The following is a 17,914-nucleotide window of genomic DNA, read 5'->3' as shown; positions in this document are numbered from 1 at the left end:
CGGATTCAGAGGTCCCTAGCCCGAGTAATGAATTTTTGTTAAAAATTGTAAGTCTGAAAATCTAATAGTTTAAAGAATTTGATTAATGTTTGATCTCGTTGGTATCGAGCCCGTATTTTGGTTTTGGAGCCTGGTACAGGTTTAAAATAATATTTAAGTCATGTATGTGAAATTTGATAAAAATTGGAGTTGATTTGACGTGATTCGGGTATCCGGTTGAAAAAAGATGAATTTCAAAGTGTTCTTATGAATTTCATACGATTTGGTGTTAAACTCGTAGTTCTAGATTTTATTTTGGCGATTTTATCATGCGAGCAAGTTTGTATAATGTTTTAAGACTTGTTTGCATGTTTGGTTTTTAGCCCCGAGGGCTCGGGTGAGTTTCGGATGGGCTACAGAGTGATATGGACTTACGAAAATTTGCGGGTATGCTTTAGGTCTGCAGATCTCGCAAATGCAAGGTCTAGCTCGCAAATGTGAGCCTCGCATTTGTGAAGAATGTTCGCATTTTTGAGTATGGGAGGGGACTGGGTAGTTCGCATTTGCGAAGAAAAGGTCCGCATTTGCGGAAGTCCAAGTTCTCATTTGCGACTTGAACTTCGCATTTGCAAAGGCTGCAGGAATGCGAGGGGTTTACGATGCTTTTCTCGCATTTGCGAGCTTCGCAAATACGAAGCTTAGGTCACAAATGCGACATCTGCAACTGATAAGTTTTGATTTAGATGGAATTTTTCATTTATTCTCCCATTTTTCAAAATCTAGAACACAAGAGGCGATTTTTCAAAGAGTTTTTCTTCCCCAAATCATAAGTAAGTGATTCTTAACTAGTTTCTTTCAATCTTTTACCTCTTTTTACAAGATTTCATCCTTGAATCTAGGGTTTTTCATGATAGGATTGGGGATTTTTGGATAGAAACAAGGAATTTCGAAATTTGGGGATTTAGACCTCAAATTGAGGTTGGATTCCAAAACCTATTGTATATCCGGGCTCGGGGGTGAATGGGTAACCGGGTTTTGGTCCGAATTTCAAGTTTTGACCAAGCGGGCCCGAGGTAAGTTTTTGACTATTTAGGGGAAAATGTTGGAAAACTTAAAATTATGTATTGGAATTGATTTATTTAGCGATACTTGATGTTGCTAAGTTAATTATAACTAGATACGAGTGGTTCCGAGGTGGAAACTAGAGGAAAAGCAGTAATTGAGCTTTGAGTTGGCCGTTGGATTGAGGTATGGGTTGTGTATAACTTTGACTCGAGGGATTAGGGATCCTCGACTTAATTGCTATGTGAAAAACCATGTGTGTGGCGTATAGGTGAGGTGACGAGTACCTATGCACCACCAATTTACCTGTTTTGACTGTTCCCTTCTCGTTCTTAATATATTGTTTTCTGCTTTAATTGCTACATGCTTTATTGATATTTCCATGATTAGTTGTTACTTGTCGGACATTGTTTTCGTTGTTAAAAGTGTTAGATATGGTGGGATCGTGTTGCACGTTGCAATAGGAGGAATAAGGGCGATATATTGAGGAGGAATAAGGGCGAAATATTATTAAATGGTGGGATCGAGTTGTGCGCCACAACAGGAGGAATAAGAGCTGATATATTGAGGAGTAATAAGGGTGAATTACTATTGTACGGTGGGATCGGGTTGCATTCCGCAATATGCGGAATAAGGGTGGATTGATACGAAGTAATAAGGGTGAATGTTCATATTGATATTGATTATATGGTGCGATCGGGATGCGCGCCACATCAATTTATGTGATTATGTATTTTTCTTATACTGTGTAGGTTATTCTGTAGTTTTGTAACTCACTTAAGGATTGGTTATAGCTGGGTACTGATAAGATATTTGAGTTCCGTATTCATCTCTTGCAAGTTACTATTTCATTTTGTTCCGTACTTCTTTCCACTTTATTTCATATTGTATACATGTTATATTGTAAATGCCCCACCGTAGCCTCATCACTACCTCGTCGAGGTTAGACTCGGCACTTACCAATACATGAGGTTGGTTATACTGATACTGCACTCTGCACTTTTTATGCAGATTTCGGAGCAAGCAGTGGCTGATTGAGAGATTTGCTTCAAGTTACTCAGTTAGGAGACCCAAGGTAGTCCTGCAGGCGTCCGCAGGCCCTGGCGTCCCCTTCTACATTTCTACATTTCTACATTTCTGTTTTATTTCTTTTCGGAATAGTTGTAATTTCCTTCAAACCAATGTTTATAGATAACTCTAGTATGTTCGTGAGTTGTGACACCGAATTCTGGATAGTAATAGTGATAATATCGGTTATAGTACTTATATATAAAGAAGTTGTTTACTTACTTCCGCAATTATGATCACTTGATTTTAAATTGATTACAATTATTCACTAAGTTATAAAGGAAACTGGTTAATAATATTCTAACGTTGGCTTGCCTAGCGAGTGCGATGCTAGGTGCCATCACGGTCCTGAGGGTGGGAACTCTGGGTCGTGACATATAAGATGGAAATGCTCACATCTTTCACCCGATGTGGGACAAGATTATAATTTCAAATTCCGACCGAAATCGGTCAGAATATTTGAAAATTTTTAATAAAAAATTATTTTCCCATTTCAGCCGATGTGAGACAAGGGCATAATTTCAAATTCCGAATGAAATCGATATGAATTTTTGAAAATATTTAATAAAAAATTATTTTCCCATTTAAGCCGATGTAGGACAAGAGCATAATTTCAAATTCCGACCAAAATCGGTCGTAATTTTTGAAAATTTTTAATAATAAATTATCTTCCCATGGAATATTTATTCACTAATCTATCCATTTTATTATTTGTTTGTTTGTTTCTTTTTTATGAAAAAAAGAGTGCATTAAATAAGGATTCCATAAATCAATAAATAATTATTTCAAATGAATAAAATTATGATTACATTTTAATGTAAGAATATGCTTAGTTATTTTTTCTAAATTTCATTTATAATCCTGAAATAAAACATTAATTATTTTATATAAAAATATATATTAACTAACCGGGATGCGAGAATAGAACAAAACAAATTCGCATGACAAGATTTTCAAGGATATGAAGTTTTTCCAAAAGGTTCTGCAGCCTATCGAGGATAAATACATACGTTTCTGTAACGATCTGCGAGACTCTACTAAACTTGCTCATCACTCGTGAGACCTATGTAACCTAGGTTCTGATACCAACTTATCACGACCCAAACCCAAACCCGGTCGTTATTGCGCCTCTCGTGAAGACAAGGCCAGCCGACACTTCCCATTATTCAATTATTAATAATTAAGCATTTAAGAAACAGTCTAAACATGTATAAATAAACCAAAATTTAAGCAAGTTATAGTATAATGTGCGGACTACAACCCAAACACAGCCCGATACCGGGGTGTCACTAGTCATGAGCATCTATATAACCTAATAAAAGTCTAAAAAGTCTACAAACTATTACAAATATCTGATATGAGATAGAAATGATAAAGAGGGAGAGACACGGGACTGCGGACGTCAAACAGCTACCTCATGGACTCTAATATCTGCTGGGAGCTCTCAACTCATACTGGCAGGATCAGCAACGCCTGAATTTGCACATCGGGGTGCAAGGAGTAAAGTGAGTATTCCAACTCAGTGAGTAACAAATGTAAATAAAGACTGAAAGCAAGAAATCACGTAAGGCACAAAGCATTCTATAATGAAGCAATAAAACCATTTTTAAATCAGTAAATCAGTGAGAGGTAGGTAAAATCCTTTAACCCAACGTAGTTTCATGAAAAGCCCTTTTCAATAATTAAGCAGGTAATTAACAGTCAATTATGAAAAGTAAACACATAGAGGCTTGCCCCTCGGGCACAATATAAACAGATCCGCCCCTCGGGCAACATCTCAGAACAGTACCAGCCCCTCGGGCTCAATCTCACATTACAGTGGGTACCCGCACTCACTGGAGGTGTACAGACTCCTAAAGGGGCCCCTTACGGACCAAGCGCAATAACAAGCCACCTCGTGCCATCATCACTAGGCCCTAGGCCTCATATCAATCAAGTCACCTCGTGGCGTACATATCTCAGGCCCTCGGCCTCATAATCAGTATCAAATGTTTCCTCAGAACATAGGCCCTCGGCCTTACTCAGTCAAAAATCTCACAAGCCCCTCGGGCAATAGTAAAATAGTGTTTCTCAGCCCAAACATCATTTAAGTCTTAAAATAGAGCAAAAATGGATGAGTATGAAAATAGTGGAAAATAGCATGACTGAGTTCAAGTATAAAGTCAAAATAGTGAGGAAATATCAATAAAAAGCCTCGAAGGGTCCAAATAGTTGGCACTAGGCCCAAATATGGTATTCAGCCCAAATAATGATGATAACAAATAGATTTCAGTCAAATACGCAGTAAAATCATCAGTCGGGACGGACCAAGTCATAATCCCCAATAGTGCACGACCCCATGCTCGTAATCAAACGTGTGCCTCACCTCAATATAGCACTACGATGTGCAAATTCGGGGTTTCAAACCCTCAGAACATTATTTACAATCATTACTCACCTCGAACCGGTCAAATCTCTAGCTCGCGATGCCTTTGCCCCTTGAATCGGCCTCCACTCGCGTCGAATCTATCCAAAATCAGAACGAGGACGTCAAAATATCCCAAGGGAACGAAGCTCAAGCGAAAACAATCAATAAATGGCACAAATTCCGAAATTACCAAAACCGACCCCGAGTCCATGAGTCGGAATTTGATAATTTCCACATCAACAAAATCTTTATCCTCCCACGAGTCTATACATATCAAGAACACTGAAATCGGAGTCCAAATGACTCCTTAAATCCCTATTTAGAGGTCTCTTAACCTCAAGCCCTAATCCCCAATTTTTCTTCCTTAATCTCTACTAAAACCATGATTAAACAATGAAAAAATGATCTTAAATCCAAGTAATTAATCTTAGGGAACTCACCCAACTGATATCCTTTGATTCCTCTTGAAATTCTATGCTTTAGCCTCTTTCCCGTCTTCAAAAATGATAAACTTAGCAAAATTTCTCGAAGAAGACAATTTATACCTTATGCCCAGACCTTTTTGCATCTGCGGTCCCATACCCGCTTCTACGGTACCACAATTGCGGTTCAACGTCTGCTTCTGCGGAATCACTTAAGTTCCCAGCCATCCGCATCTGTGGTTCCTCGCCCGCATCTGCGACATTACAGATGCGGTTCTCCTAACCGCTTTTGCGGTCCCAGTCAAACATACCTCTGGTCGCTTCTACGGCAACTCTTGCGCATATGTGGTGCCGCACCTGCAGTCCCCAATCCGCAGGTGCGAAAATACTAGAAGCAGGAATTTAGCAGCTGCAACAATAATCCAAACTTCCCGTTAGCCTTCCGAAATCACCCTGAGGCCCCCGGGACCTCAACCAAAAGCACAAACATATCCTAATACCTTATTCAATCTTGTTCCAATCATCAAAACACCTCAAACAACATCAAATCACCCAAAACACATCGGATTCAAGCCAAACTTTCAAAAATCTTCTGAATTCCGCTTTTGATAAAAAAACCCAACCAAACCACGTCCGAATGACCTGAAATTTTACACACACATCCCAAATGACACAACAGAACTACTGCAACTCTCGGAATTCCATTCCAACCCCTATATAAAAATCTCACCTATCAACCGGAAATCGCCAAAATCTCAACTTCGCCAATTCAAGCATAAATCAACTCCAAACCTCCAAAACTCATTCTGATCGCATTCCTAAGTCATAAATCACCTCCCGAAGCTAACCGAACCATCAGAACTCACATTCGAGCTCTCTAACACATAAGTCAACATCTAGTTGACTTTTCCAACTTAAACTTCCTTAAAAGAGACTATGTGTCTCAAACCTTACCAAAATCATTCCGGATTCGATTTGACCAACCCGATACCATAAAACACGGATAACGAAGCATAAAGAAATAGAAATTGAGAAAACAGAGTGATAACTCATGAGACGACTGGCCCGATCGTCACATCCTTCCCAACTTAAACAAACGCTTGTCCGCGAAGGAATCAAGAAACATACCTGAAGCCTCAAACATGTGAGGATATCTGCTTTGCATCTCCTGCTCAGTCTCCCAGGTAGCCTCCTCCACGGGCCAACCTCTCCATTGCACTTTCATTGAAGCTATATCCTTGACCTCAACTTTCGACCTAACGACCCAAAATAGCTACTGGCTCCACATCATAGGTTAAATCATCATCCAACTGAACCGTACTGAAATCTAGAACATGAGATGGATCCCCAATATACTTTCGGAGCATAGATACATGAAATACTGGATGCACACTCGACAAGCTGGGTGGCAAAGCAAGCTCATAAGCCACCTCCCCAATCCTCCGAAACACCTGAAAAGGCCCAATGAACCGAGGACTCAATTTCCCTTTCTTCCCAAATCTCATAACACCCTTCATGGGCGAAACCTTCAATATAACCTTTTCACCAACCATGTAGGACACATCCCGAACCTTCCTGTTAACATAACCTTTTTGCCTCGACTACGCTGTACGAAGCCTCTCCTGAATCACCTTCACCTTTTTTAAAGCATCCTGCACCAAGTCTGTCCCCAATAGCCTAGCCTCACTGGGCTCGAACCAACCAACTGGAGATCTACACCGCCTCCCATACAAAGCCTTATATGGAGCCATCTAAATACTCGACTGGTAGCTGTTGTTATAAGCAAACTCTGCAAGCGATAGAAACTGATCGCATGACCCTCCAAAATCAATGACACAAGCACACAACATGTCCTCCAATATTTGAATAGTGCGCTCGGATTGTTCGTCCGTCTGAGGGTGAAAAGTTGTGCTCAACTCCACCTGAGTACCCAACTCTCACTGTACATACCTCTAAAACTACGAGGTAAATTGAGTGCCCCTATCTAAAATGATGGAAACTAGGATACCATTCAAACAGACGATCTCCCAGGTATAGATCTCTGCTAACCGCTCTGAAGAATAGGTAGTACACACATGACTGAAGTGCGCAGACTTGGTCAGTCGATCCACAATCACCCAAATAGCATTGAACTTCCTCAAAGTCCGTGGAAGCCCAACAACAAAGTCCATAGTGATCCTCTCCTACTTCCACTCAGGAATATCCATCTACTAAAGCAAACCACCCGGTCTATGATGCTCATATTTCACCTGCTGACAATTGAGATACCAAGCTACAAATCCCACAATGTCTTTCTTCATTCTCCGACACCAATAGTGTTGTCTCAGATCTTGATACATTTTCACGGCACCTGAATGAATGGAATACCGCGAGCTATGGGCCTTCTCAAGAATCAACTCCCGAAGCCCATCCACATTGGGCACACAAATCCGGCTTTGCATCCTCAACACCCCATCATCACCAATGGTCACATCTCTAGCATCATCATGCTGAACTCTATCCTTAAGGACAAGCAAATGCGGATCATCATACTGGCGCTCTCTGATGCGATCATAGAAGGAAGACCGAGAAACCACGCAAGCCAATACCCGACTAGGCTCCGAAATATCTAATCTCACGAACCAATTGGCCAAGGCCTGAACATCAACTGTAAGAGGTCTCTCACCAACTGGAATATATGCCAAAATTCTCATACTCACCGCCTTTCATCTCAAGGCATCGGCCACCACATTAGCCTTTCCTGGATGGTACAATATAGTGATATCATAATCCTTAAGCAACTCCAACCATCTACGCTGCCTCAAATTGTGATCCTTCTGCTTGAACAAGTGTTGGAGGGTACGATGATCAGTAAACACCTCACAAGACACACCATACAAGTAATGCCTCAAAATTTTCAATGCGTGAATTATGGCAGCCAACTCCAAATCATGAACGGGGTAGTTCTTCTCATGGGGCTTCAATTGATGAGAAGCATAAGCAATAACTCTACCCTCCTGCATCAAAATACAACCAATGCCAACTCTCAAAGAATCACAATACACAGTATATGAACCTGAAGCTAATGGCAAAACTAACACTAGAGATATGGTCAAAGCTGTCTTGAGCTTCTGAAAGCTCTCCTTACACTCGTCCAACCATACAAATGAAGCACCCTTCTGAGTAAACTTGGTCAAGGGCGATGCAATAGATGAGAATCCCTGAATAAAAAGCCGATAATAACCTGCCAAACCAAGAAAGCTACGAATCTATGTGGCTGAGGACGATCTAGGCCAACTCTAAACTGCCTCTATCTTCTTCGGATCAACCTGAATACCCTCGCTGGACACCACGTGCCCTAAGAAAGCCACTGAACCGAGCCAAAACTCACACTTGGAGAATTTTGCATAAAGCTTCTCCTCTCACAATCTCTACAATACAACTCTCAAATGCTCTGCATGCTTCTCCTGACTACGCTAATATACCAGAATATCATCAATGAAGACTATGACAAATGAGTCAAGATAAGGCCGGAACACACTATTTATCAAATGCATGAACGATGTTGGGGCATTGGTAAGCCCAAAAGACATCACCAAGAACTCATAATGATTGTATCGGGTCTTGAAAGCTATCTTAAGAATATCTGAGTCCCTGATCTTCAACTGGTGATAACCTGAACGGAGATCAATCTTGGAGAACACTCTCGCTCCCTAAAGCTGGTCGAATAAATCATCAATGCGAAGCAAATGATACTTGTTCTTAATTGTTACCTTGATCAATTGCCTATAATCAATGCACATTCTTATAGTTCCATCATTCTTCTTCACGAATAGAACCGACGCACCCCAAGGTGACACACTAGGCCGAATAAACCCTTTATAAAAGAGTTCCTGAATCTTTTCTTTTAATTCATTTAACTCTGTTGGTGCCATACGATACGGCGGAATAGAAATGGGCTGAGTGCCCGGCACCAGGTCAATACCAAAATCAATATCTCTGTCCAGTGGCATGCCAGACAGGTCTGTAGGAAACACATTGGGAAAATCCCTCACAACTAGAACAGAATCAATACAGGGAATTTTAGTTCCGACATCCCTCACAAAGGATAGATACGAAAGACAACCCTTCCCAACTATACACTGGGCTTTCAAGAAGGAGATCACTCTACTGGGAACATAATCAGTCATACCTCGCCACTCAATCCGTGGCACACCCGGTATAGCCAACGTGACTATCTTAGCATGACAGTCCAGAATAGCACGACATAGAGATAGCTAATCCATGACCAAAATGACATCAAAATCCACCATACACAATAATAAAAGATCCACACGAGTCTCTAGACCCCTAATAGTCACTACACATGACCGGTACACACGATCCACAATAACAGTATCGCCCACTAGGGTAGATACATGAATAGGTGAAGCAAGAAACTCATGGGGCGTACCCAAATAACGAGCAAAGTATGATGACACATAAGAAAAGGTGGAACCAGGATCAAATAATACAGAGGCATCTCGGTGGCATACTGAAACAATACCTGTAATAACAGTATCTGAAGCAATAGCATCGGGTCTGCTTGGAAGTGCATAAAAACGGGCCTGATCGCCACCAGATCGACCTTCCCATCTGGGGTGACCCCTAGCTGACTAACCTCCACCCCTAGCTGGGTAGGTGGTGGTGAAGTAACTGGTGCTGAAACCGATGACTGACCCCTCTGTTGAGATAAACTCGCAAGACGGCAAGGGCACTGCCTCCACATATGACCCATCTCACCACACTCATAACAACTCTCAGGTGTTGGAGAAGGGGACTGAAGGGAACCCCTCACACCAGAGTGACTAGCAGATACACTCGGCATAGAAGAGCCCTGAGCTGATGGAGCATGAGACGAACTTTGAGCTGGAAGGGCACTAAGTGATGACTGGCCTTGATGAGAACTGTGAGAACCATGACGCGATGACGCCCCACGATAACCGGGGCGAGCTGGCTGAGCATACCTGAATGGGCGGCCTCTGCCGTACTAAAACTGACCTCTCAAAGGAGTACCACGATAACTACTAGATCCTCGAGGACTCTTGGCCTCCCTCTCCTATCGCTCCTGGTGACGAACAGACTCAATCTCACAGGCAATATCCACAACCTCCTCGAAAGTAGCACCAATCACCCTCTCTCTGGTCATAAGAATACGAAGCTGATAAGTGGGGCCATCAACAAACCTCCTAATCCTCTCTCTATCTGTAGGAACCATCCAAATAGCATGACAAGCTAACTTGGAGAACCTCATCTCGTACTGCGTCACAATCATCTCTCCTTGATGCAAGCACTCAAACTCCCTACGCAGCTCCTCTCTGTGGGACTGCGGCACATACTTCTCCAGAAAGAGAACGGAGAACTGCTGCCAGGTAAGGGGTGCTGCACCAACAGGCCTACGCCTCTCAAAAGCCTCCTATCAAGTGAAGGCAGCTCTAGAAAACTGATAAGTAGTGAAAGTAACCCTGCTGGTCTCCAGAATACCCGCTGTACGAAGTGTCCTCTAACACTTATCTAAGAAACCCTGGGCATCCTCGCCTTTTGCACCATTGAAGGTCAGAGGCTACAGTCTATAAACCTCTCCAACTTACACTGCTCATCCTCCGACATAGTAGGAACTGCATAGTCTTGAGCAGCGGCAACCGGCTGAGCTGGATGTGCCCCCGGCATCTGAAGTCCCTACCCAACCTTCTCAGGTGTGCGAGCGGCGTGAGTCTGATTGCCTCCCCCGGCCTGAGAAGTAGCTACAGCTGTAGTGGCTAAAACCGCCTGAGCTAGGCTAGTGCAAACTGATAAGATCTGAGCCAAGGCCTCCTGAAGGCCCGGAATCACAATGGGCATAGCTGGTGCTGCTGGATCGACCATAACTAGGACCTGATCCTAAGCTAGGGCAGCTGGTATATCTGTAGGTGTTGCCCCTACCACGACCATGTCCTCGGCCTCTAGTGGCCACGGTTGGTGGTACTGGTGGTCGTCCATCCTAATCGATAGCACGTGTCCTCACTATCTGTGAGAGAATAGAATAATAGAAGTTTAGTACTCGGGTCAACAAATTCGCACGACAAGAATTTCAAGAATATGAAGGTTTTCCTAAAGGTTCTGCAGCCTCTCAAGGATAAATACAAACGTCTCCGTACCGATCTGTGAGACTCTACTAAACCTGCTCATGACTCGTGAGACCTATGTAACCTAGGCTTTGATACCAACTTGTCACGACCCTAAACCCCAAACCCGATCGTGATGGCGCCTCTCGTAAAGACAAGGCTAGCTGACACTTCCCATTTTGCAATTATCAACAGTTAAGAATTTAGAAACAATCTGAACATGGATAAATAAATCAAACTTTAAGCAAACGATAGCATAATTCGCGAAAAATAAACAACACAACCCGAAATCGGGGTGTCACTAATCATGGGCATATATAAAACCTAATACACATCTAAAAAGTCTACAAACTAACAAATGTCTGATATGAGATAGAAATGATAAAGAGGGAGAGACACGGGACTACGGACGTCAAGCGGCCACCTCGTGGACTCCAATATCTGCCGGGAGCTCTCAACTCGCACTGGCAAGATCCGCAACGCCTGAATCTACACACAGGGGTGCAGGGAGTAAAGTGAGTACTCCAACTCAGTGAGTAACAAATGTAAATAAAAACTGAAAGCAAGAAATCACGTAAGGCACAAAGCATTCTATAATGAAGCAGTAAAACCATTTTTAAATCAGTAAATCAGTAAGAGGTAGGTAAAATCCTTTAACTCAACGTAGTTTCATGAAAAGCCCTTTTCAATAATTAAGCAGGTAATTGACAGTCAATTATGAAAAGTAAACACATAAAGGCTCGCCCCTCGAGCACAGTATCAACATCTCAGAACAGTACCAGCCCCTTGGGCAATCACAAAGAACAATACCAGCCCCTCGGGCTCAATCTCACATCACAATGGGTACCCGCGAACACTAGGGATGTACAGACTCCTAGAGGGGCCCCTTACAGCCCAAGCGCAATAACAAGACACCTCGTAGCATCATCACTAGGCCCTCGGCCTCATATTAATCAAGTCACCTCGTGGCATACATATCTCAGGCCCTCAACCTCATAATAAGTATCAAATGTTTCCTCAGAACATAGGCCATCAACCTTACTCAGTCAAAAATCTCACAAGCCCCTCGGGCAATAGTAAAATAGTGTTTCTCAGCCCAACCATCATTTAAAATGTCATTTAAGTCTTAAAACTGAGAAACATGGCTGAGTATGAAAATAGTGGAAAATACCATGACTGAGTTCAAGTATAAAGTCAAAATAGTGAGGAAATATTAATAAAAAGCCCCGAAGGGTTCAAATAGTTGGCACTAGGCCCATATATGGCATTCAACCCAAATAATGATGATAACAAATAGATTTCAGTCAAATACATGATAAAATCATCAGTCGAGATGGACCAAGTCACAATCCCCAATAGCGCACGACCACACGCTCGTCATCAAACGTGTGCCTCACCTCAATATAGCATTGTGATGTGCAAATCCGGGGTTTCAAACCCTCAGAACATCATTTACAATCATTACTCGCCTTGAACCGGTCAAATCTCTAGCTCGCGACACCTTTGCCCTTCGAATCGGCCTCTATTCGCATCGAATCTATCCAAAATCAGAACGAGGACGTCAAAATATGCCAAGGGAATGAAGCCCAAGCAAAAACAATCAATAAATGGCATAAATCCCGAAATTACCAAACCTGCCCCCCCCCCCCCCCCGCCCACATCTTGGAATTTGATAATTTCCACATCAACGGAATCCTTATCCTCCCACGAGTCTATACATATCAAGAACACTGAAATTGGAGTCCAAATGACCCCTCAAATCCCCATTTAGAGACCTCTTAATCTCAAGCCCTATCCCCAATTTTCTTTCCTTAATCTCTAAAACCATGATTAAATAATGGATAAATGATCTTAAACCCAAGTAATTAAGCTTAGGGAACTTACCCAACTGATATCCTTTGATTCCTCTTGAAATCCTATACTTTAGCCTCTTTCCCGTCTTCAAAAAATGATAAACTTAGCAAAATTTCGCGAAGAAGACAATTTATACCTTCTTCCCAGACCTTTTCGCATATGCGGTCCCATACCTGCTTCTGCGGTACCACAATTGCGGTTCAACGTCCGCTTCTGCGGAATCACTTAAGTTCCCAGCCATACGCATCTGCGGTTCCTCGCCCGCATCTGCGAGCCGCTTCTACGGTCCCAGTCAAACATACCTCTGGTCGCTTCTGCAGCCACTCTCTCGCATATGCGGTGTCGCACCTGTGGTCCCTAGTCCGCAGGTGCAAAAATACCAGAAGCAGCAATTCAGCAGCTGCAACAACAATCCAAACTTCCCGTTACCCTTCCGAAATCACCCCGAGGCCCCCGGGACCTTAACCAAAAGCACAAACATATCCTAATACCTTATTCAAACTTGTTCCAATCATCAAAACGCCTCAAACAACATCAAATCACCCAAAACACATCGGATTCAAGCCAAACTTTCAAAAATCTTCCGAATTTTGCTTTTGATAAAAAAACTCAACCAAACCACGTCCGAATGACCTAAAATTTTGCACACACATCTAAAATGACACAACAAAACTATTGTAACTCTCAAAATTCCATTCTGACCCCTATATCAAAATCTCGCCTATCAACCGAAAATCGCCAAATCTTAACTTCGCCAATTCAAGCCTAAATCAACTCCGAACCTCCAAAAATTATTCCGATCACACTCCTAAGTCATAAATCACCTCCCGAAGCTAACCGAACCATCAGAACTCACATCCGAGCCCTCTAACACATAAGTCAACATCCGGTTGATTTTTTAAACTTAAACTTCCTTAAAAGAGACTAAGTGTCTCAAACCTTACCAAAATCATTCCGGATTCGATCTGACTAATCTGATACCACAAAACACGGATAACGAAGCATAAAGAAACAAAAATAGGGAAAACAGAGCGGTAACTCATGAGACGACTGGCCGGGTCGTCACAATTATGTACATATATGTATATATGTATGTATGTATGTATGTATATGTATATATGTATATATATATATATATATATATATATATATATATATATATATATATATATATATATATATATATATATGTGTGTGTGTGTGTGTGTGTGTGTGTGTGTGTGTGTGTGTGTGTGTGTGTGTGTGTGTGTGTGTGTGTGTGTGTGTGTGTGTATGAGCAATAAGCATATTATATGTATGTATGTATGTATGTATGTGTGTGTGTGTGTATATATATATATATACATATATATGTATATATATATATATATATATATATATATATATATATATATATATATATATATATATATATATATATATATATATATATATATATGTATGTGTATATATATGTGTGTGTGTGTGTGTGTGAGAGAGAGAGAGAGAGAGATGACCCAAAATAGTCATCACTTGTTTTAGAAATAAATTCTGTGTTTCGAAGCCTTAAAAACCTCTTTCTGCCTCATCTCAATTTGCGTGTGCAGTCCGGACGCGTATTCGGAAAGCCATTATGTGAAAATCTGTGAAAAATAATAAATTTTGCCTTTAAAATAAATTTAAGTTGACTTTGGTCAATATTTTGGGTAAACGGACCCAAATCCGTGATTTGACGGTCCCAGAGGGTCCGTAGGAAAATATGGGACTTGAGCGTATGCCCGGAATCGAATTCCGATGTCTCAAGCCCGAGAAATGCATTTTTTAAAGAAAATTATTTTCTGGAATATATATGAGTTTTTAGAAATGGAATATGTTTGGAATTTGATAATATCGAGCTCGTATTTTGGTTCTGGAGCCCGGTACATGTCTTATATGTGATTTAAGTCGAGCCTGTAAAATTTGGTAAAAACGGAGGTCATATGACGTGATTCGGAACTTTAGTTGTAAAATTTGAAACTTTGAAAGTTCTTGAGATTTTTTTTTATTTTGATGCTAAATTCATAGTTGTTGATGTTATTTTGTTGATTTGATTGCACGAGCAAGTCTGTATGATATTTTTGGGTTAGTGTGCATGTTTGGTTTGGAACCCCGAGGGCTCGGGTGAGTTTTGGATATGCCACAGAGTGAAATTTGGACTAAGAATTGTTGGTATGTTGCAGGTCTGCAGGCTTCACAAATGCGAATAAAAGCATCACAAATGCGAAAGAAGGCATGGGCAGGCCTGATCGCAAATGCGATCATTTGGTCGCAAATGTGGAAGACCCAAGTCACAAATGCAACGTCTGCCTCGCAAATGCTAACCCCCTCAGAAATAGGGGTGGTTGCAATTGCGACATCTGCGACCTGCAAATTCATGACTTAGCCGAAAATCTTTCATTTTTCAAACTCTTCCAAACCATAAACTCTCTTGGGTGATTTTCCAAAGTAAAGTTCTTCTCCAAATTGATTGTAAGTCATTTCTAACTCGTTTTCTTCAATCTTTAACATATTTTCACATGATTTCAACTCAAAATCAAGGGTTTTCATGGGGGAAATTGGCTATTTTGGGTAGAACCTAGGTTTTTCAAATTTTGGGGATTTGGACCTCGATTTGAGGCCTGATTTCAAAATAAATTATATATTTGGATTCATGGCGGAATGGGTAATTAGGTTTTGGTTCGAACCTCGGGTTTTGACCATGTGGGCCCGGGGTTGATTTTTGACTTTTTGGGAAAAAATTTAGAAAATCTATTTTCATGTATTGGAATGGATTCATTTAGTATTTATTGATATAGTTAAGTAACTTGTGGCTAGATACAAGCGAATTGGTGGTGGAATCAAGAGGTAAAGCGATAGTTGAGGCTTGAATTGTGTTCGTAGCATCGAGGTAAATATTTGGTCTAACCTTAGCTTGAGGATTAGGAGTTGTGTCCTATTTTCTATGTGCTAGTTGTTGAGTACGACGTATAGGCATGGTTACAAGTATCTATATGTTGGTGTCAAGCATGCTCGTGAGTCTTATATTATGATTAATGTGACTCCGTTTGTATTGTTCATGCTTTATGTGATGATTTCTATAGTTGTGCAAGGCTTGTGGAAGTGATATTTGTATTTGAACATTGAAGAGCTTTGGCTCAAGTTGTAAAGTGATTTGTGGAAGTACAATTGGCAATTGAATCTTATAGAGCATTGGGTCAAATTGTGAATTGAGTTGTGAAGTAAAGGTGAAAAAGAAAAGAGGATTATGATATTGATCGAAATCCTATCAATATCATAAGAAACTCAAACTATATGATTTGTGGAAGTACAACAGCATTGGGATGTTGTTGTTTAATGTTGTCTCTCTTACCGGGATGTTATTGTTGATATTGTTCTCTTGCTGGGATATGACTGTTGTACTATTGTACCATTGTCGGGATTTAATTATAAATTTGTTGATTTCTTTGCCCTTATTGCTTTGTTATTATTGTTTGGGTGAGGAAGAGTGTTAAAGCACGAAGGGTGATGCCGTGCATTGTTTTCGTGAGAGAGTGTTAAAGCACGAAGGGTGATGTCGTGTATGATTTTGTGAGGAAGAGTGTAAAAGCACGAAGGGTGATGTCATGCCGCATGATGTACAATTCCATGCTGATTATATTGATTTTTATGGTGAGGATGAGAGTAAAAGCACGAAGGGTGATGCCGTGCAGATTATATTGATTCTTATGGTGAGAACGAGAGTAAAAGCTGTAACGACCCGATCGGTCATTTTGAGCTCTACCGCGTCATTCAGCAGTTTGAGGCCATGAGCAGCTTCATTTCAGGTAGTATGACTTGTGTGTACGGTCGGAATTGATCTGGTATCTATAATGATGCTCCGTCGAGAGGTCAGTTTCAGCACGACAGATGTTGTTCCGAGAAGTTCGGAGTTGATTTGGAAAGAGAATTCTAATTTCGGAAGCTTTAAGTTGAAGGAATTGACTAAGGTTGGATTTTTGAGTAAACGACCTCGAAATCGAGATTCAAAGGTTCTATCTGGTTCGTATGATGATTTCGGACTTGGGCGTATGTTCAGACTGGGTTTTGGAAGACCCGGGAACGTTTCGGCACTTATTGTGCAAGTTAGCATTTTGGAAGAGTCTCATAAGTTTGGGTTGAAGTGCATGTTAGTGTTATCAATGTCCGTTTGGTATTTCAAGTCTGGGAATAGCTCTGTATGGTGATTCTATTATTGGGAGCGCGATCAGAAGTGAATTCGGAGGTCCATAGGTCATTTTGGAATCATTTGGCTAAAGATAGAAATTTGAAGGTTTTTGGGAAGTTTGACCGACAGTTGACTTTTTGATATCGGAGTCGGATTCCAATTTTGGAAGTTGGAATAGGTCCGTAATGTCGAATATGACTTGTGTGCAAAATTTTAAGTCAATCTGACGTGATTTGATATGTTTAAACATCGAAAATAGAAGTTGAAAATTTAAAGTTCATTAAGCTTGACTTGGAGTGCGATTCATGATTTTGATGTTGTTCGATGTGATTTAATGCTTTGATCAAGTCCGTATTATGTTTTTCGACTTGTGCAGGTGTTTGGTTTAGAGCCCCGGGGGCTCGGGTGAGATTCTGGATGGCTTCAGAGTGATTTGCTAAGAAATGGGACTGCTGGTACTGGTATGACCGCATTTGCGGTGTTTTGGTCGCAAATGCGATCATCGCATTTACGAGAGGAAGCTCGCAATTGCGAACCTGGGCTACTGAGGGGAGATCACATTTGCAAGGGGGTCATCGCTTTTGCGATGCTGTCTTCTTCGTATTTGCGAGGTTTTTGTCACAAATGTAACCATGGCAGGGGGAAGCCGGGCTTCGCATTTGCGATGCCTTTGTTGTAAATGCGACCATCACAATTGCGAGCCAGAGGTCGCAAATGCGACTTCTACGTCTGTTGCAATGGCTTTTTATTCCGAGACTTAACCCATTTCCCCCATTTCCCTCATTTCCCACTTGGTCTT

The sequence above is a fragment of the Nicotiana tabacum genome, chromosome 7 (genome assembly GCF_000715075.1).
Source record: "Nicotiana tabacum cultivar K326 chromosome 7, ASM71507v2, whole genome shotgun sequence".
Lineage (NCBI taxonomy): Eukaryota > Viridiplantae > Streptophyta > Magnoliopsida > Solanales > Solanaceae > Nicotiana > Nicotiana tabacum.
This window is presented reverse-complemented; position numbering follows the sequence as displayed.